Source organism: Haematobia irritans, chromosome 3 (assembly GCF_050003625.1).
Source record: "Haematobia irritans isolate KBUSLIRL chromosome 3, ASM5000362v1, whole genome shotgun sequence".
In the NCBI taxonomy this organism is placed as follows: Eukaryota; Metazoa; Arthropoda; class Insecta; order Diptera; family Muscidae; genus Haematobia; species Haematobia irritans.
In genome coordinates, this window is record NC_134399.1 from 17129111 (window position 1) to 17150726 (window position 21616).

The window sequence follows — 21616 nt, forward strand, 5'->3', positions numbered from 1 at the left end:
TCTGTAACGAAAAAAAATAAGAGAGTTAACATAAATTAAAAATTACAGAGATATTTTATAAAAATTTCTAAAGAAATAAAAATTTTTCAAAAATTTTAAAGAAATTAAATTTTCATAAAAATTTTTTATAGTAAAGAATTTTTTTTTGAAAAATTCCCATATAAATTAAATTTTCTGAAAATTTCTATAGTAAAGAAATTTTCTGAAAATCTCCTATAGTAAAAAAATTTTGTGAAAATTTCCTATAGAAAAGAAAATTTCCTTACTATAGGAAATTTTTTGAAATTTCCAAAAATTTCCTATAGTAAAGAAATTTTCTGAAAGTTTCCTATAGTAAAGAAATCTTCTGGAAATTTCTTATTGTAAAGAAATTTTCTGAAAATGTCTTATAGTAAATAAAATTTTTGGAAATTTAAAGAAATTTTCTAAAATGTTATATAGTAATTTTCTCAAAATTTCTTATAGTAAAGAAAAATTTTCTAAAAACTTTCTATAGTACAGAAATTTTGTGAAAATTTCCTATAGTAGGTTAGGTTAGGTTAGGTGGCTGCCCGATGTATCAGACTCACTTAGACTATTCAGTCCATTGTGATACCACATTGGTGAACTTCTCTCTTATCACTGAGTGCTGCCCGATTCCATGTTAAGCTCAATGACAAGGGACCTCCTTTTTATAGCCGAGTCCGAACGGCGTTCCACATTGCAGTGAAACCACTTAGAGAAGCTTTGAAACCCTCAGAAATGTCACCAGCATTACTGAGGTGGGATAATCCACCGCTGAAAAACTTTTTGGTGTTCGGTCGAAGCAGGAATCGAATCCACGACCTTGTGTATGCAAGGCGGGTATGCTAACCATTGCACCACGGTGGCTCCCAATTTCCTATAGTAAAGAAATTTTTTAAAAATTTTCTATAGTAAAGATATTTTTGAAAATTATCTATAGTAATGAAATGTTCTAAAAAATTCCTATAGAAAAGAAATTTTCTAAAAATTCCCTATAGTAAAGAAGTTTTCTGAAAACTTCCTATAGTAAAGAAATTTTTTGAAAATTTCTATAGTAAAGATTTTTTATCTAATTATACAATTATTTCTCAAAGTAGATTAGGCCTCATAAAAAGCTCATTTTATTAGCGCCTAACTCTATGCTCTTAATTTTGCCCTCTTGTCGCAATCTAGTATAAATAATACGTATCATATTATTCAACTATAACACATTCTTAAGTATAATGCATTTATAAGATTTGTCCCCATTATTTTTTTTTATCACTCATCACATTTTGGCAGCATGTCCCATTTGTCCCATAATAAAAGTACCAAATATGTATGGCATACTTTAAGGAATAAATGATGCGTGCATTATGAAGAATATTTTTTGATTTTTTGTTTGGCACTATGCCCATTGAGGTCAATGCCAGAAAAAATATCTTTGACAAGAATTCCCAAAAAAAAAGATTGTTAAATAAACCTACGCAATTTTTAGTGTGTGTGTGTGTGGAGTGTAAACAAATTTCAAGGATATTGGATGCAATGCAATACATATAACATAAGAACTCATGGCGACATTTGCTTTAGGCACACTTGAATGATGATGTCACAGTAACTGGGAAGTAATAAGATGTTATTTTCTTATAAAAATTGGATTAGTTTCGACAAAATAAATATGTAGAAGGTATTGTAGAAAATTGTAAGGAGAATCCAATGTGACATAACACCGGCGTTACCGTTGAGAATTTCTAAAACAAGTGGCACACTTTTTCATAAAGAAACTTCAACAATTAAACCGTTGCCACTCGAGCCAAAAATAATCTGCCAAAATTTGGAGAAAATTTTATCAAAAACCTACCAAACAAAAAAATTCTTATTTAAAAAAATTAATTCTATAGAAAATATTGTCAAAAATTTATTTCTTTAGAAAATTTTCTCAAAATTTGATTTCTATAGAAAAATTTCTCAAAATGCTATTTTTATAGAAAATCTTCTCAAAATTTTATTTCCATAGAAAATTTTGTTAAAATTTTATTTTATAGTTTCTTTTATTTTGCAAAATTTTATTTCTATAGAAAATTTTGTCAGCATTTTATTTCTATAAAAAAATTGTCAACATTTTATTCCTATAGAAAATTTTCTCAAAATTTTATTTCTATAGAAAATTTTCTCAAAATTTTATTTCTATAGAAAATTTTCTCAAAATTTTGTTTCTATAGAAAATTTTGTCAAAATTTTGTTTCTATAGAAAATTTTCTCAAAATTTTATTTCTATAGAAAATTTTCTCAAAATTTTATTTCTATAGAAAATTTTCTCAAAATTTTGTTTCTATAGAAAATTTTGTCAAAATTTTGTTTCTATAGAAAATTTTGTCAAAATTTTATTTCTACCGAAAATTTTGTCAAAATTTTATTTCTATAGATAAATTTTCTCAAAATTTTATTTCAATAGAAAATTTTGTCAAAATTTTATTTTTATAGAAAATTTTGTCAGATTTTCTCAAATTTTTTTTTCTATAGAAAAATTTGTCAACATTTTATTTTTATATAATTTTTTTTTAAATTATATTTCTATAGACAATTTTCTTAAAATTTTATTTCTATAGAAAATTTTCTTAAAATTTTATTTCTATAGGAAATTTTGTCAAAATTTTATTTCTATAGACAATTTTGTCAAAAATTTTATTCTATAGAAAATTTTGTCAAAATTTTATTTCTATAGAAAATGTTGTCAAAAATTTTATTTCTATAGAAAATTTTGTCGAAATTTTATTTCTATAGAAAATTTTGTCAAATTTTCTCAAAATTTTGTCAAAATTGTATTTCTATAGAAAATTTTGTCAAAATTTTATTTCTATATATATTTTTTAATTTTATTGCTATAGACAATTTTCTTAAAATTTTATTTCTATAGAAAATTTTCTTAAAATTTTATTTCTATAGGAAATTTTGTCAAAAATTTGTTTATATAGACATTTTTGTCAAAATTTTATCTCTATAGACAATTTTGTCAGAAATGTTATTTCTATAGAAAATTTTGTCAAAATTTTATTTCTATAGAAAATGTTGTCAAAAATTTTATTTCTATAGAAAATTTTCTCGAAATTTTATTTCTATAGAAAATTTTGTCAAATTTTCTCAAAATTTTATTTCTATAGAAAATTTTGTCAAAATGTTATTTCTATAGAAAATATTGTCAAAATTTTATTTCTATAGAAAATTTTGTCAAAATTTTATTTCAATAGAAAATTTTGTCAAAATTTTATTTCTATAGAAAATTTTGTCAAAATTTTATTTCTATAGAAAATTTTGTCAAAATTTTATTTCTATAGAAAATTTTGTCAAAATTATATTTCTATAGGAAATTTTGTCAAATTTTCTCAAAATTTTATTTCTATAGGAAATTTTTTTCAAAATTTTATTTTTAGAAAAAATTTTGTCAACATTTTATTTCTATAGAAAATTTTGTCAGAATTTTATTTCTATAGAAAAATTTCTCAAAATTTTATTTCTATAGAAAATCTTTCGAAAAATTGTATTACTATATAAATCTTTTGAAGAATTGCACTTAAAAAAAATTTCAAATATAAATAAATTTAAAAATTTCGAAATTTGTTCAAAAAAAAAAAAATAAAAAAATATGCACCTCCCAAGTTAACATTATTAATGTTCAAAGAATTACAATCTTTGTTTTGTGTAACACCAACAACTTCTCTACTTTTATACTTCGTTCACACTATGCTCGAAATTTTGCTTCTTCGAGATTTCCATACATAAGCGAGAGATCAAATATAAAAAAGAAGATTTCAATTGTAGTGTGAACGTTCATAATACGTTCACATTATGAACGAAGTTTGATAATACTACGTTCACACTACGTTATATGACAACCATGAAGTAATGACAAGGTGGTATCTCTGAAACAGCTGGAAGCAGAGAGAATAAAAATACAAGAGGACGAAACTGTGAAGCGAAACAGTAGGTGACAGTCATGAGGAAATTTTTTCTAATATCATGCAGTTTTTGTCGGCGCTTTTCTCCAATATCATAAAGTTTGCGTCGGCTTCACCCAGGTCAGTTCAGTGCCGGCTTTACGAAACGTAAGGAAAATAGGATTTAGAACTTACTTTGCAATAACAAATGTTCATATATATAAATCTTTTCATTCTATTAATTTTTTTTTGGCAGACAATTCGAAATTATAACTGCCGATGCCTTTATGCAACGTCGTTAATACCAAAGCTGCAGGCATTGTGCGACATCTGTATGGTGGCATTTGTTGTTTTTGTAGAAGAGAAATTTTCGTTCTCTTGTGTTTTCATTCTCTCTGCTGGAAGTGCACACTAAACGTCATGTTGATGATTTATTATTTAAAATTACGAAAGAATTTACTAAAAATATTTTAGTAACAATAGTAAAAATATATTCCATATATTTTGTGAAACAATTCAATTTAAATATAGGAAAAAACCAGAAATTTTTTTGGTTAGACTTCTCAGAGAGCAAATAATTTTGTTTTTGAAGAAGAACAGACACTACCTCCCATTTTGTACCATGATAACCCTAGACATGTCAAATAGGCCCCAATGACAATCTTTCGAAAAATTTCACTTTATTAAAAAAAAAAAAAAATAAAAAATAAAAAAATTTTCAATTTTCCAAATTAAAAAAAAAAAATAATAAAAAATAAAATTATGCGCCTTCCCTATTCCCATGAATATCAACGTTTTGTTCATAAGTTTAAAAATACCTGCTGCTATACTCAGCTCACCTCACGCATTCTCTCTGCAGCCCGAGGTGGCGAATATTATGGGCCAGGGGTAGGACAATATGTGGGCCGCTGGCAATATCAACCTCGTGAGAAATGCCAGTGTAGAAATAAAAAATTATGTGATTCCATAAGGAATGATCTTTATGTGGCAACTACTAAATCAAGTTGTTTCATACCAGATCATGCCACTGCATGGTATGGCCAGCAACAACAACAAATGAGAAAACTAAAGAATAGCCTCAGTCAAATGTCACCAAAGGAAGTAATGAAATTGCAATGTCGTTATTATGGAAATGTTAAATACCAGCCAACACCACCACCGACTGAATGCTTGAATTTAAAATTGCCCATAGAATCGGTGGAGCAAATGCCTCCATCATTCCAGCTGGAAAATGCTAAACGTATATCACCAGAATTTCTAGAACTTTTACGGCAACATGATGCTCTCCAAAAGAAGAGATTAGCTATGGAAATTTTAAATAGCACAAAGCAAACTCTGGTAAAACCTTCCGCCCAGGAAGTTTCTGGCCCCGAGAGTAAAAACAGATCTGAGGAACCAATGAAATGTGATACTCATATGAATCGTCATAAAACCCACAAGAAAGGCTTTCTAGCCCAATGGTTTTTCTGCAGTCGAGATCAAAAATATCCAGCCGAAGATGATAATTATTACTACCGACCATCAGGTCAAAGGAAATTATTGCATTATGAACGCAGTCAACCAAGAATTAGAGCACATGATGATCAACATCCCTCCGAAGAGAAAACAAGTGGGGAACACCAAGAGTCAAAGACATTCCAAAGTCCAGAAAGACCCAGGGTCCATAGCCATGTTTGTATTAATGAAGAGCCTTTTACTGAGGAACCTTCTCCTGATTGGGGTTTCGCTTCTCCTGAGCGAAAAACCGATCTAATGCCACGTCTTCGCTTATTAAAGGGGGGTACAAGTGATTCTGTTACCGATCCCACGCAACTCAGAGAATCCCAAGCTTCATTAATGCCCCGAGTCTTTGTGCCTACTAAAGTGGCTAAAAGAAACCAAGAACCAGAGATTGCAGCGACAAAATGTCCTCCTAAACCACGTACCTATGTTTTGGGAAAACGTCCAGAAATTCAGATGACAAAACCAAAAAGACCATTGAAAAGAAAACGTTCATCGCCAGGATTCCCTGAGAACGATTTAAATCCCCGTTATAGTATTAAAAGTGAGATAGACATTACTGAAATCACCTCCGACGAAGATAAACTACATTATCCCAATTTAAGGCCTAGATATATAGTACAAGACCCTGGCTCTCAAAGTTCCCTTACCCATCGTCATTCGAAACGAGTGAGGGAACCTAAAAAGAAGCCTAAGCCAAATTATATATATGGGCCCGTGTTCCATAGAGGTAAACCAAGTATGGAAACCGGTTGGCAAAAATTATCACAGACTCGTTACTCGGTGACACGACCACGATTTCATGATCTCTCCTCGGATACAAGTCCTCCAAGGAGTAAACAAACACAAGGCATATTGAAGAAACCAGCAATAACTCCAGTTTTACACTTTCCAAAAAGAAATTCTCGCTCCCCTAAAAACTATGAATCGGATAGTAGTCCCATAACATCTAGACAGGCTAGATATCTTGCCAAGAAAAAACCAAATGCTGATGATACCAGTGATGATGCCTATATTCGTAGAACACATTTGCCCACATGTGAAACACCTGATGCCCATATGCCCAGAGTAAAATCCAGCCATTTAAGATGTATAAAAGCCAGCGAAGCATTAGCCAAAGAGAATCGTCCCCCAAAATTGGGAAAATGTTTTATGGAATCAAAGACTCCAATATCGGCCAACTATGGACAACCATTTGATAAAACTCGTTACAAAGAATCATCCCAAAGGTTAGATATAGGCTTAAACTATCCTTCTCGCGAGGAAAAGCAAATAAATATGGAGAAAAAGCATCGCTTACGCATGTGGGCTACCATGGAATGTCCTAAGCCAAAATATTCCCCAGCTGATAACGATCCCCATGAATCTTTATATACGGTCAAAAAAACTATGAGCCCTCGAGGTAGCAGTCCTTATCATAAACTTGGCTATAAAAGCTCATCAGGTGCTGAAAGTGATGGTAATTATCGTGGCCACGAAATGAGAAGATAATTTGTGTAAATGTAAGGCTTTCCATTGAGACCAAAAAATTGGTTATCACTCTCTCCATGCAAGCATTTAAATCCCAATGAATACAAATTTTTATTTGAATTCAACTCATCTTCAAGTTTTATTGTTTGAAAATGAGTTGTATTCAATTAAATCTCTAACAGATTGTGCTTAACGGGATCTAATTGTTTTCTTAATGTGGCAACACTAAAACGTTACGTTACGTACGTATGTACATATCTATTTAGGGATAAGCGTATACGTATTAGGTTATGGTCACACTGGGCGCAACAAGACTTATTTTTCTGGCAAACTAAGAAAAATTGTAGGTATTCTTCTTGGAGTTTGTGTGGCACCACGAATTCTTTTTCAAACTAAATGTATAAATTAATTTGTTTTAAATAAATAAGATGTGTTTGAGAAACCGTCAAAAGCTGTGCAGAAATTTCCGTCTTCTTTCTACGATCGATTATTTTGAATAATCATTCTTCATTTGGAGATCGATTTTGTTTAGAAAATATAGTGCATTGTAGGACATCGCTCGAAGCAATGGCGTATTAATCAGAAAGAATACAAGGCTCCTGAATTCCAAGTGGCAAAGAAGTTGAGCCTCTCGAAATCAGGTACTTAGGAGTTCTCTTGGATTTCAAACAGAACTGGATGGAGAATACTGCGGATCGCAGAAAGAGGACCTATGCGGCATTGTACTCTCAAAACCAGGTACTTAGGAGTTCTCTTGGAATTCAAACTGAACTGGGTGGAGAATACTGCGGATCGCAGAAAGAGGACCTATGCGGCATTGTACTCTTCTCAGAAATTGGTTGGTGAAAGATGGGGAATGAGGCCTTCTCTTTTTGGATGGCTTTATACCGCGGTTATAAGACCTGTGGCCACATATGGTTGTCATGATTGGTGGACAATCGTGAGACATCAATAAATCAATAGGATAAATAGGACTGCACTATGATAGACGCTATGAGGACCACAGCCACTGCCGCTTTGGAGGTACTGATGGGAGTTATCCCAACAGCAGAGCTAAGACTTTTAAGACTTAAGAGCTCGGGCACGCTGGAGAGTACTGCCTGCAGGCATACTGAAATTCTTGCCGGGCATTATAGAGAGACGGACCATATGGTCACGGAGCATGTTTATCATCACAAACCGACACCAAACCGATACCAAGTATGGAGGAGTGGGAAGACAGGAGGATACCCTTCGGAACCCTGAACATGTATACGGACTGATCAAAGATGGAAGAGAAATTTACAGATTTAAAATCAGTCAAATAGAGTTTCTGTGTCGTTTCGCGACATTCGAAGAAACACGAATCCACAGGTCCACACCGGAAACGGACTGATCAAAGATGGAAGAGAAATTTACAGATTTAAAATCAGTCAAATAGAGTTTCTGTGTCGTTTCGCGACATTCGAAGAAACACGAATCCACAGGTCCACACCGGAAACACTGGAAAGAAGGCAGAGTTTTCCACCCACTGTTCCGGAATTCATATCGACTACCTAGAAAGCGATAAAAAGTTCCGAGAGCTGTTGTACTATAAAGATTAATTGTGTCTGCTTCTTTTTTGGTAGATTAAGAACGTATCGAACCTCTATGTTCCCAAAGGCTACTTAAGATGGATCCGAAACAAGCAAACGACTCAGTCCAATGGCGTTTCTGTGTCGTTTCGGGATGTTAGAGGAAATGGGAATCCACATGTCCACACGGCAATGACGGCGAAACTTTCCCACCACACCGAAAGGTCAAAGCCAATGTTGTGGAATTCACATCGACTAACAGGCTTGCTGATAAGTCCCCGGTCTGACACATAGATGGCGTCGCTAGTATTAAATGCATATTATTTTTAAGTCATTGAGAACGATGGCAAAAATTCATGAATTGGGCTTCGAATTGCTTCCCCACCCATCGTATTCTCCAGATCTGGCCCCAGCGACTTTTTCTTGTTCTCAGGATTCTCGCAGGGAAAAAATTGGCTGCAATGAAGAAGTGATCGCCGAAACTGAGGCCTATTTTGAGGCAAAACCGAAGGAGTACTACCAAAATGGAAAAGGGTGATACGGTCAAAATTTGGTCAATATAAACTTGACGTATTTCTTTCAATTTTTGCATTTAAAAAACCTGAACACCCCTCATTTTGAAGGTGTGTGTGTGTGTAGAATGTTGCTCCTATTTTGATTTTGGAATTCACTCTTCAGTTGTCAAAATGCCGTCCAAGCAAGAAGAGCAGCGTATCAAAATTTTGCTCGCGCATCGCGAAAATCCGAGCTACTCGCACGCAAAGCTCGCAAAATCGCTAAAAGTTGCCAAATCAACCGTTACAAATGTAATTAAAGTGTTTGGGGAACGTTTGTCGACAGCCAGGAAGTCTGGATCGGGGGGAAATCGAAAACCGGAAGCCGCTGAGACGACAAAGAGAGTTGCCGGTAGTTTCAAGCGAAACCCTAACCTCTCTCTCCGAGATGCGTCTACAACCGTGCATCGAGCCAAAAAACGAGCCGGACTATCGACTTACAAGAAGGTAGTGACTCTCAATCGCGATGATAAACAAAATACGACGGCCAAAGCGCGATCCCGGAGGCTGACCAAGTTTGACTGCGTGGTAATGGACGACGAAACCTACGTCAAAGCCGACTACAAGCAGCTTCCGGGACAGGAGTTTTATACGGCAAAAGGAAGGGGAAAGGTAGCAGATATTTTCAAGCACATAAAACTGTCGAAGAAATATCTGGTTTGGCAAGCCATCTGTACCTGTGGCTTGAAAAGCAGCATTTTCATAGCTTCCGGGACTGTCAACCAAGAAATTTACGTGAAAGAGTGTTTGAATAAACGTCTGCTGCCTTTCCTGAAGAAACACGGTTGTTCCGTACTGTTTTGGCCGGATTTGGCATATTGCCATTACGGTAAAAAGGCCGTGGAGTGGTACGCCGCCAACAACGTGCAGGTGGTTCCCAAGGACAAGAACCCTCCCAACACGCCAGAGCTCCGCCCAATTGAGAAATACTGGGCTATTGTCAAGCGGAACCTAAAGAAGACAAAAAAAAAAACTGCTAAGGACGAGCAGTTCAAGGCAAAGTGGGTTTCTGCGGCGAAGAAGGTGGACAAGGTGGCTGTACAAAATCTGATGGCAGGTTTCAAGCGTGAGGCCCGGCAATTCGGATTTGGAAAAGCGAAAGCCTAACTGAATATTTTTCCTGAATTTTATACTAATTGAAAAAGAAATTTAATTTGATTTTTTAAATAAACGATTTCACCGATTTACACGCGTTTTCCCTTGACCAAATTTTGACCGTATCACCCTTTATCAAAAAATTGGAAGGTCGTTATAATCGTTGTATCGCTCTTGAAAGGAACTATGTTGAATAATAATTTGACAAAAAATGGGTTTTTCTTTGTTAGACCGGGGGCTTATCAGCCAACCTGTTATATTCCGAGGCCCAAGCTCAGTGCCATGGACTGATGTAATGTTAGTGAACCTAAAATAACCAGATGCCAACTATACATACCTGAACTAAGCTATCTGTCTCCACCCAGGCAAGATAACTGATATGATTTGCAGTTCTACAATCAGTCATTCATGTAAGAGTATACTCAACTGTTCAGCCATCTCATTGAGAAATGTTTGGCAATCGATAAGGAGTAGAAGCCCAAAAATATATTTATTCCAACTACTGAACAAGAATATATTTATTCTACCTCCAAGTCAATATTCTATCTACTGTTCCATCAGTCTTCGTAGTTCCCAACATCTGAAGTCTTTATTAAACTGATTTTTTATTTATTCTTTCAATAAACAGGTTTTGAAAAATTTGAGAAAAAATCAATTAAGGCTAGCATTAATTCCAAGAACATATTGGATTTAATATTCTTGGAATAAATGTTAGCAAAAACCGATTTATCATATTGATCATCTCTTTTGATTCTTGATGAAATTAGGAAAATATTCCTCAAAGAAAGATTTGTTTTGATCAACATACTCTCTAGGTGGTATATCAGTCAGAAACGATTTTCCTGAAGTTGTGGCAATATCACGTAATTCCAAACGAGAATTTTTATATGCAGCTCCAGAGTTTATAGATACATCTTGTCTGCCGAAATCTTCACCGCCTACTGCATCTTTGTAAAAATTCGAATAGTTTTGAAGCCACTGTTTACTCAGATAGATATCGGTTTGCTTGCAGTTCAATGTTGTGGGAGAACGTTGATTTAAGAGATTTTTCAGATATTTGGAAAACCAATCCTTGGTCGAATTTCCATATTCATCATACCGCGGTTCATACCAATGACCTAGATTATTTTCCAAATTGCGTTCAAGTAAAGGACTATTAGATTTATCTTTCGTATTTAAAAAAGACTGGCGAGCCCTTTCAAAGGGATCATCCATAATGGGTTCATAACTACATGTTTTTATACTACAATATGGTGATTGTAGGAAAAATTTCATATAACCTTCGGTACAATTACCATTTTGGGCCATCATTCGACACAGAGGTCCACAATCTGTATAAGGATTTTTATATGCAGATTTTAAATAATCTCCATTGCCTTTAATGGATGAGAGTTTTTCATTATTGCTGAGTTTATTCTTGATATCTTCTTGTTGATGCCATTCATTGCAGTTGTAGCATATTTTGGAAATCGAACCGTTTATATTTGTGTAGGGTATTTTTGCCAACTTTTGTATCCAATATCCTTGATTGTAACTGGGAGAGCAATGGCCCATGTCTATTTTGACTTTAAAGCAGCAGCGGAAAGAGGTGAATCTAAGAAATTTCTATATTCCGAAATTAAATTTTGATAGGTGATATTGAACCAAAGAAATTTTTTGAAGTTAGCAGTTTTCTTTAATATTGATTAATATACTAGGGTGGATCGATGCTACATGAAAATTTCAAAAAATTTCCTATAGTTAAAGAAATTTTGAGAAAATTTTCTATAGTTAAAGAAATTTTGAGAAAATTTTCTATAGTTAAGAAAATTTCCTATAGAAATGAAATTTTAAAAAATTTGCTATAGAAATTAAATTTTGAAAAAATTTCCTATAGAAATGAAATTTTGAGAAAATTTCCTAAGAAATGAAATTTTGACAAAATTTCCTATAGAAATGAAATTTTGAGAAATTTTCCTAAGAAATGAAATTTTCAGAAAATTTCCTATAGAAATGAAATTTTTAGAAAATTTCCTACAGAAATGAAATTTTGAGAAAATTTCCTAGAGAAATGAAATTTTCAAAAAATTTCCTATAGAAATGAAATTTTGAGAAAATTTCCTAGAGAAATTAAATTTTCAAAAAATTTCCTATAGAAATGAAATTTTGAGAAAATTTCCTATAGAAATGAAATTTTGAGAAAATTTCCTATAGAAATGAAATTTTCAGAAAATTTCCTACAGAAATGAAATTTTGATAAAATTTCCTATAGAAATGAAATTTTGATAAAATTTCCTATAGAAATTAAATTTTTAAAAATTTCCTATAGAAAAGGAAAGTTTGAGAAAATGTTTTATAGTTAAGTAAATTTCAGAAAATTCCCTGAAGAAAGGAAATTTTCAGGAAATTAAAAAAAGTTAAGAAAATTTTCAAAAAATTCCTATAGCTAAGGAAAATTTTAGGTAATTTCCTACAGTTAGAGAAATTTTCAGAAATTTGCTATAATTAAGAGAATAGAAATGAAATTTTTAGGAAATTTTCAGAAATTAATTATAGGAAATTTCTGAAAATTTCCTAAAAATTTCATTTCTATTCTGAAAATTTCCTAAAAATTTCATTTCTATTCTCTTAATTATAGGAATAGAATGAAATGGGGAATAGAAATTAAATTTTTAGAAAATTTCTATAGTTAAGGCAATTTTTCGAAAATTTCCTATGGTTAAGGAAAATTTCCTGTAGATATGAAATTTAAAAAAAAAATCCTATAGAAATTTTGAAATTTTAGAAAATTTCCTATAGAAATTAAATTTTTAGTAAATTTCCTATGAAATGAAGTTTTAAGAAAATGTAAAGTTTTAAGAAAATTTCCTGAAGAAAGAAAATTTTCAGAAAATTAAAAAAGTTAAAAAAAATTTCAAAAATTCCTACAGTTAAGGAAATTTTCAGAAATTTCCTATAATTAAGGGAATAGAAATGAAATGTTTAGAAAATTTGCTATAGTTAAGGCAATTTTTCGAAAATTTCCTATGGTTAAGGAAAATTTCCTGTGTATGAAATTTGAAAAATTTTAGAAAATCTCCTATAGAAATTAAATTTTTAGTAAATTTCCTACTGAAATTAAGATTTAAGAAAATGTAAAGTTTTAGAAAATTTCCTGAAGAAAGAAAATTTTCAGAAAATTATAAAAGTTAAGAAAATTTTCAAAAATTCCTACAGTTAAGCAAATTTTCAGAAATTTCCTATAATTAAGGGAATATAAATGAAATTTTTAGGAAATTTTCAGAAATTTCCTATAATTAAGGGAATAGAAATGAAATGTTTAGGAAATTTCGAAAATTTCCTGTAGATATGAAATTTGAATCTAATTTCCTATAGATATGAAATTTGCATTATTAGAAAATTTTCTATAGTTAAGGCAATTTTCGAAAATTTTCTGTAGATATGAAATTTGAAAAAAATTTCCTATAAGGGAATAGAAATGAAATTTTTAGGAAATTTTCAGAAATTTCCTATAATTAATGGAATAGAAATGAAATTTTTAGGAAATTTTCAGAAATTTCCTATAATTAAGGGAATAGAAATGAAATGTTTAGGAAATTTCGAAAATTTCCTATAGTTAAGGAAATTTTTCGAAAATTTCCTGTAGATATGAAATTTGAAACTAATTTCCTATAGATATGAAATTTGCACAAAATTTCCTACAGAAATTAAATTTTTAGTAAATTTCCTACTGAAATTAATTTTTAAGAAAATGCAAAGTTTTAGAAAATTTACTACAAAAATGATATTTTGAGACAATTTCCTATAGTTAAGGAAATTTTGAGAAATTTTCCCATAGTTAAAAAAATTTTCAGAAAATTTGCTATAGGTAAGGAAATTTTTAGAATGTTTCCTATATTTTCAGAAATTATCTTATAGAGATGAAATATTCCCTAAAATTTCCCCTAGAAATAAAAATTTCTGAAAATTTCCTATACGTAGTTAAAGAAATTGTATGAAAATTTCCTACAGTTATAGAAAGTTTAAGAAAATTTCCTATATAAATGAAGTTTTCAGAACGTTTCCTATAGTTAAGGAGATTTTCAGAAAACGTCCCACGTAATGAAATTTTGAGAAAATTTCTTATAAAAAAGAAAATTTCTGACAATTTCCTATGGAAATTAAATTTTCAAAAAAAATCCTATGGAAATGAAAATTTTTTATAGTAATTAAATTTTTAGAAAATTTCCTTGAAATTTTAAAAAATATAAGAAATTTTCTCCAAATTTCATTTCTATAGGAAGTTTTCTGAAAATTTCCTTAACTATAGGAAATATTCTAAACATTTCCTTTAGAATTTTCTATAGAAATGGAATTTTGAGAAAATTTCCTATAGAAATAAAATTTTTAGTAAATTTCCTACAGAAATGAAGTTTTGAGAACATTTCCGATAGCACTAGCCAACAGTCGTTTTGTGATTTGTTTCTAGCATATTTTTTCTTATTGATTTTGACCTACGAAACACGAAAATGAGTTTTAAAAAATTTTCTGTCGATTGGTTTTCGAGATACAATTTTTTTAATTTTTTTTTCTTTTTAAATTTTTGGAGGTACACCTACAATTTTGAGCATATCTTTCGTTTTCTTTGACCTTTTTGATCCTAATACTACTCAAATTAAAGAAAATTGAGCCGTCTATAACTCATTCTCAGAAAATTTTCAAATCGGGAAAGAAGTTTGGATGTTGGCGGCTTAAAAAGGTTAAAAATGGCGTTTTTTTAGTAAAAATGTGGCAGAAAAAAACATATAAAAATTCACATAAAATATAAAACACGATGCTAACATCAATTTTGGTTTTTTACGTGTAGTTGGAATCTTTATAAAGAAATTAAGCCCTTACTTAACAAAATCTGACAACAAATTTAAATTTAAGAAAAAAATTCTTCAAATATAGGCTAAGACTTCTTTTGAGGATTTAGCGTCTTTGGTTTTGGAATTAATAAAACATTTTTTATTTTGAAGCATGCGTTCTAATTTGGATTTTTAAACTGACATTTGTTTGTACGTACCTTTATTAATAAACCGCGAAAAGAGAATGAAAATTTAACAAATCAGATCTGTATCCTAATTTTAATTTTATTGGTCCTCTATTAAATTTAAAGGGAGATAGTTCGCTAAAAAATTTCTTTATTTTAAAGAAGCCGCATCTCTGGCTCGGAATCAATATCAAAATCCTTATATGAAGGTCAAAATCTTTGGATCCAAATAAACTTTTTTTTTGAGTGTATAAACATAAGAAAATTTCCTATAGGTATGAAATTTCGAGAAAATTTCTATAGTTACGGAAAGTTGAAAAAAAACCTATAGTTAGATTAGGTTAGGTGGCAGCCCGATGTATCAGGCTCACATAGACTATTCAGTCCATTGTGATACCACATTGGTGAACTTCTCTCTTATCACTGAGTGCTGCCCGATTCCATGTTAAGCTCAATGACAAGGGACCTCCTTTTTATAGCCGAGTCTGAACGGCGTTCCACATTGCCGTGAAACCACTTTGAGAAGTTTTGAAATCCTCAGAAATGTCACCAGCATTACTGAGGTGGGATAATCCACCGCTGAAAAACTTTTTGGTGTTCGGTCGAAGCAAGAATCGAACCCACGCCTTGTATATGCAAGGCGGGCATGCTAACCATTCCCTTTCTATAGGAAAGGGAATTTTGAAAAAAAATTCTTATAAATAAGAAAATTTCAGAAAAATTTCCTATTGCTAAGGAAATTTTCAGAAATTTTCCTATAGTTAAGAATTTTTTCAGAAAGTATCCTATAGAAATTTTATTTTGAGAAAAATTCTAATAAATAAAAAAATTTCAGAAAATTTCCTATAGTTAAGGAAATTTTTAGAATATTTCCTATATTTAAGGAAATTTTCATAAAATTCCCTACCGAAATAAAATTTTGAGAAAATTTCTTCTAAATAAGAAAATTTCACAAAATGTCCTATAGTTAAGTAGATTTTCAGAAAATTTTCTACAGAAATTAAATTTTTAGAAAATTTCCTACAGAAATGAAGTTTTGAGAAAATTTCTTATAGTTAAGGACATTTTTAGAATATTTCCTATAATTAGGGAAATTTTCAGAAAGTATCCTATAGAGAGGAAATTTTCCCAAAAATTTCCTCCAGAAATGAAAATTTCCAATAGTTAAAGAAATTTGTTTATTTAAATGAAGTTTTCAGAACATTTCCTATAGATAAGGGAATTTTCAGAACATTTCCTATACACATAAAAAAATTTCCTATAGGTATGAAATTTTGAGAAAATTTCTATAGTTACGGAAAGTTATAAAAAATATCCTATAGTTAAGAAATTTTCTGAAAATTTCATTTCATATGATACTTTTAGGAAATTTTCTGAAAAGTAAGGACATTTTCAGAACAAATTCTATAGTTATGAAATTTCCTATAGTTAATGAAATTTTTAGAATATTTCTTATATTTAAGGAAATTTTAAGAAAATTTCCTATCGAAATGGAATTTTGAGAAAATTTCTTATAAATAAACAAATTTCATATAGTTAAGGTTAATTTCCTATTTTATGGAAATTGTCAGAAAATTTCCTATAATTAAGGGATTTTTCAGAAAACATTTTCAAAAAAATTTCCTATAGTTAAGCAAATTAAAAAAAAAAATCTATAGAATTTTCAGAAAATGCCCTATAGTTAAAAAAATTTCTATAGTTAAGGAAAATGTGAATGGAAGTTTCAGAAAATTTCCTATAGAAATGAAATTTTGTAAAAATTTCCTATACATATAGTAATCAGCTGTAGATGCATCATGGTAGAGGTGACATCTACAACTTCCAAAATCCACTTTAATTAGATTTCAACTATCATTTGCCTTACAAATCTACTTTTAGTAGATTTCGAGCCTATGTTAATGTGAATGGGCTATTAACTTCTAATATGCTTTTTGGAAACCCTTTATTCAAGAAAATTGTCATGGGCATAAATTGTAGGCTATGATTTAATTTTCAAATTTAAAAAATAATAGCAATTTTTCTTTTTCTAAAATAATCTTTCTTAACTCTTTTTGGATTTCCTATATCAAAATTCTTCTTATAGCTTAAAAAATCAATAGAAAAATTACTGCAATAATGACTCCAAATCCCACAAAACAAATTATATCAAAATCTGCAAAAATAACCACAGCTATACCCCTATGTTCCATAGAAAAGTGTCAATATAAACATTGTGATATGGAAAAGAATTCAAGCAAAATCTATGAAAACAAAAAGACAGATCGCGTTGATTCCTATTGGTCGGAATTCCTCAAGGCTCAAGAACAATCCACTGCCAATTATTTGTATAAAATACAAATCTATGGTCAGAATAAAGATCCAACATTGAAGAAAAGAGAATCTTTTCCAAATGAAGTAATTAAACAATACCAAAGATATATACCTTCAGTGGGATCTTTGAATAATGATGATATGTTTCTTATAATAGCATTTATTCTAAATATGGGACAATTGAAAATGGCCGAACAAAAAGAATATATGGGTAAATTACATGATCAAGGATTATTGGACATGGAAATATTGACTTATATAAAAGTGATAAGTAATTATCTCAGAACTGAAAAGGAACTGCAGAATTATGATAGTTTTTTCAAAATCTTAAACAAATCAATTGAACGTGAGAATTCAATAGGTAAACGTAATTATTTCAATCCCGAAAATTTATTTATGAAAGTCCAAGGAGAAATGGATCCTTACGAGTTGACCTATTTAAAAAATATTATGAATAGTCAAAATCAAGAGGAGCTTAATACTCAAGAGTTCTTGTATTTGTTGAATTTTGTAGAGAAATTAAAAGAGCTACCCGAAACAGAAATGATACAATTTTTGGAAAAATTACACAACAAAAATGTTATACCCTTTATGTGTCTTCATAAATTGGAAATTTATCTCAAAATGAAAGCGAAAAAATTCAATCCACAAAAACTTAAAAATCTTTGGTCCCATTTTGAATATCTTATGGATTTGCAATCGTGTTTCCCTGAAACTCCTATATGTAACAAAGAACTCCCCATGCCTCCAGTCACTCTTGATATATTCAAGATTAAAAAATCCCTAAAAGGCCTTTTAAAAGGTGGCATACCAAATATTGTACATGTTATGGAATTGAAGAAATTCATTCGAGATATTTTACAATTGGATAATGAGATATTGGAGCAAACTTTGTTACAATTGAAAAATATGCATCTTATTACGGTGGAAGAATTTAAATTTATTTATACATATATCAGCCGAGAATATAGAGAAGGATGTGAAGAAAAAAAATCGATGCTTATGAAAATATTACAAAAAATCTCCTCAACACCACCAAATCCGATAGCAACGGTAGCTTTTACAATGCCAATAATCAAGAAACCTATACCAACCATAATTAATTTTATGTAAATAAAATGGGTCATGGATCATTATTGCAGTTTCCATAGAAATAAAATTGTCACGAGTTTTCTTTTTTTTATAGACTATATAGAAATAAACATTTGACAAAATTTTCTATAGAAATAAAATTTTGACAAAATTTTCTATAGAACTAAAATTTTGACAAAATTTTCTATAGAAATAAAATTTTGACAAAATGCTCTATAGAAATAAAATTTTCTATAGAAATAAAATTTTCAGAAAATACTCTACAGAAATAAAATTTTCAGAAAATTCTCTATAGAAATAAAATTTTCAGAATTTTTTTTTATAAAAATAAAATTTTCAGAAAATTTTCTATAGAAATGAAATTTTCAGAAAATTTCCTATAGCAATAAAATTTCGACAAAATCTTCTATATTAATAAAATTTTGACAAAATTTTCTATAGAAATAAAATTTTGACAAAATTTTCTATAGTAATAAAATTTTGACAAAATGTTCTATAGAAATAAAATTTTGACAAAATTTTCTATAGAAATAAAATTTTGACAAAATTTTCTATAGAAATGAAATTTTGACAAAATTTTCTATAGAAATAAAATTTTGACAAAATGTTCTATAGAAATAAAATTTTGACAAAATTCTCTATTGAAATAAAATTTTCAGAAAATTCTCTATAGAAATAAAATTTTCAGAAAATTCCCTATAGAAATAAAATTTTCAGAAAATTTTTTATAAAAATAAAATTTTAAGAAAATTTTCTATAGAAATAAAATTTTCAGACAATTTGCTATAGAAATAAAATTTTCAGACAATTTTCTATAGATATAAAATTTTCAGACAATTTTCTATAGAAATGAAATTTTCTGAAAATTTCCTAAATAAATAAAATTTTAAAAAAATTGCCTATATAAATAAAATTTTGACAAAATTTTCTATAGAAATAAAATTTTGACAAAATTTCCTATAGAAACAAAATTTTGACAAAATCTTCTACAGAAATAAAATTTTGACAAAATCTCCTATAGAAATAAATTTTTCACAAAATTTTCTATAGAAATAAAATTTTCAGAAAATACTCTACAGAAATAAAATTTTCAGAAAATTCTCTATAGAAATAAAATTTTCAGAAATTTTTTTATAAAAATAAAATTTTCAGAAAATTTTCTATAGAAATGAAATTTTCAGAAAATTTCCTATAGAAATAAAATTTTGACAAAATGTTCTATAGTAATAAAATTTTGACAAAATGTTCTATAGAAATAAAACTTTGACAAAATGTGTCTACAGTAACAATTTTTTGAGAAAATTTTGTAAAGAAATGAAATTTTGACAAAATTTCCTATAGAAATAAAATGTTCTATAGCAATGAAATTTTGACACAATTTTCTATAGAAATTCAATTTTGACAAAATTCTCTATTGAAATAATTTTTTTTCCTCTGTTGGTTAAGCTACACTTGTAGTTTAGTCAATGCATGGTTTTAAGCTGATATCAAAAAACAACAACAATGCTTAAAGAACAAGACCAACAATAACAAAACAAAACGAATGAAATAAAATTTTGACAAAATTTTCTATAGAAATAAAATTTTGACAAAACTTTCTATAGAAATAAAATTTTGACAAAATTTTCTATAGAAATAAAATTTTGACAAAATTTTCTATAGAAATAAAATTTTGACAAAATTTTCTATAGAAATAAAATTTTGACAAAATTCTCTATTGAAATAAAATTTTCAGAAAATTCTCTATAGAAATAAAATTTTCTATAAAAATAAAATGTTTGCAAAATTCTCTATTGAAATAAAATTTTCAGAAAATTCTCTATAGATATAAAATTTTCAGACAATTTTCTATAGAGATGAAATTTTCAGAAAATTTCCTATAGAAATGACATTTTCAGAAAATTTCCTATAGAAATGAAATTTTCACAAAATTTCCTATAGAAATGGAACTTTCAGAAAATATCCTATAGAAATAAAATTTTCACAAAATTTCCTATAAAAATGAAATTTTCACAAAATTTCCTATAGAAATAAAATTTTCAGAAAATTTCCTATAGAAATGGAATTTTCAGAAAATATCCTATAGAAATGAAATTTTCAGAAAATTTCTTATAGAAATGAAATTTTCAGAAAATTTCCTATAGAAATGAAATTTTCAGAAAATTTCCTATAGAAATTAAATTTTCATAAAATTTCCTATAGAAATGAAATTTTCCGAAAATTTCCTATAGAAATAAAATTTTCAGAAAATTTCCTATAGAAATGAAATTTTTAGAAAATTGCCTATAGAAATGAAATTTTCAGAAAATTTCCTATAGAAATGAAATTTCAGAAAATTTCCTATAGAAATGAAATTTCAGAAAATTTCCTATAGAAATGAAATTTTCAGAAAATATTTTATAGAAATGAAATTTTCAGAAAATTTCCTATAGAAATGAAATTTTTAGAAAATTTCCTATAGAAATGAAATTTTCAGAAAATTTCCTATAAAAATGGAATTTTCAGAAAATTTCCTATAGAAATGAAATTTTCAGAAAATATTTTATAGAAATGAAATTTTCAGAAAATTTCCTATAAAAATGGAATTTTCAGAAAATTTTCTATAGAAATAATTTTGACAAAATTTCCTATAGAAATGAAATGTTGACAAAATTTTCGTTAGAAATAAAATTTTTGTTGTGGTATTGATTTCACATTTTTTATTTTATTTATTTATTCTATTTAAGCCTTAAATCGTTTTGTATAAAATCTTAAAAGTTCAATAAATCTCTTTGCAATTTTCATTAGTCTAACTATTCGCTTGAATTTGAATTTGACCATTGGGGATAAAGAATTTTTATATTCCCTACTCACAGATGGTTCCTCATAACGGGTAATTTTAAGGAATTTTTGGGAACCCTCTAAATTTTTAGTTTCATCCAGTTTTAATTTGTTACTTTTTGTGGAAACCCCTTTAGAATATTGCGAATTTTTTGATCCAAAAGATTGTATTGAATTCTGTAGTTTAAGATATTTTGTAATAGAGGGAAATTTGTGCAAAGATCCCAAAGGTTTTTTATAATCGATAAATTGGCATAATATCTGGAGTAGATGTTGACGAATGTTGACACTTTCCAAGACCATATTTTTATG

The 21616-nt window shown here is 29.1% G+C and overlaps 1 protein-coding gene across 3 annotated transcripts in view; it reads right to left on the reverse strand.

Annotated features, from left to right (window-relative positions):
• Positions 1-21616, reverse strand: part of LOC142228461 (ceramide synthase) — a 72284-nt gene that overhangs the window by 7326 nt on the left and 43342 nt on the right. The window lies entirely within an intron of this gene.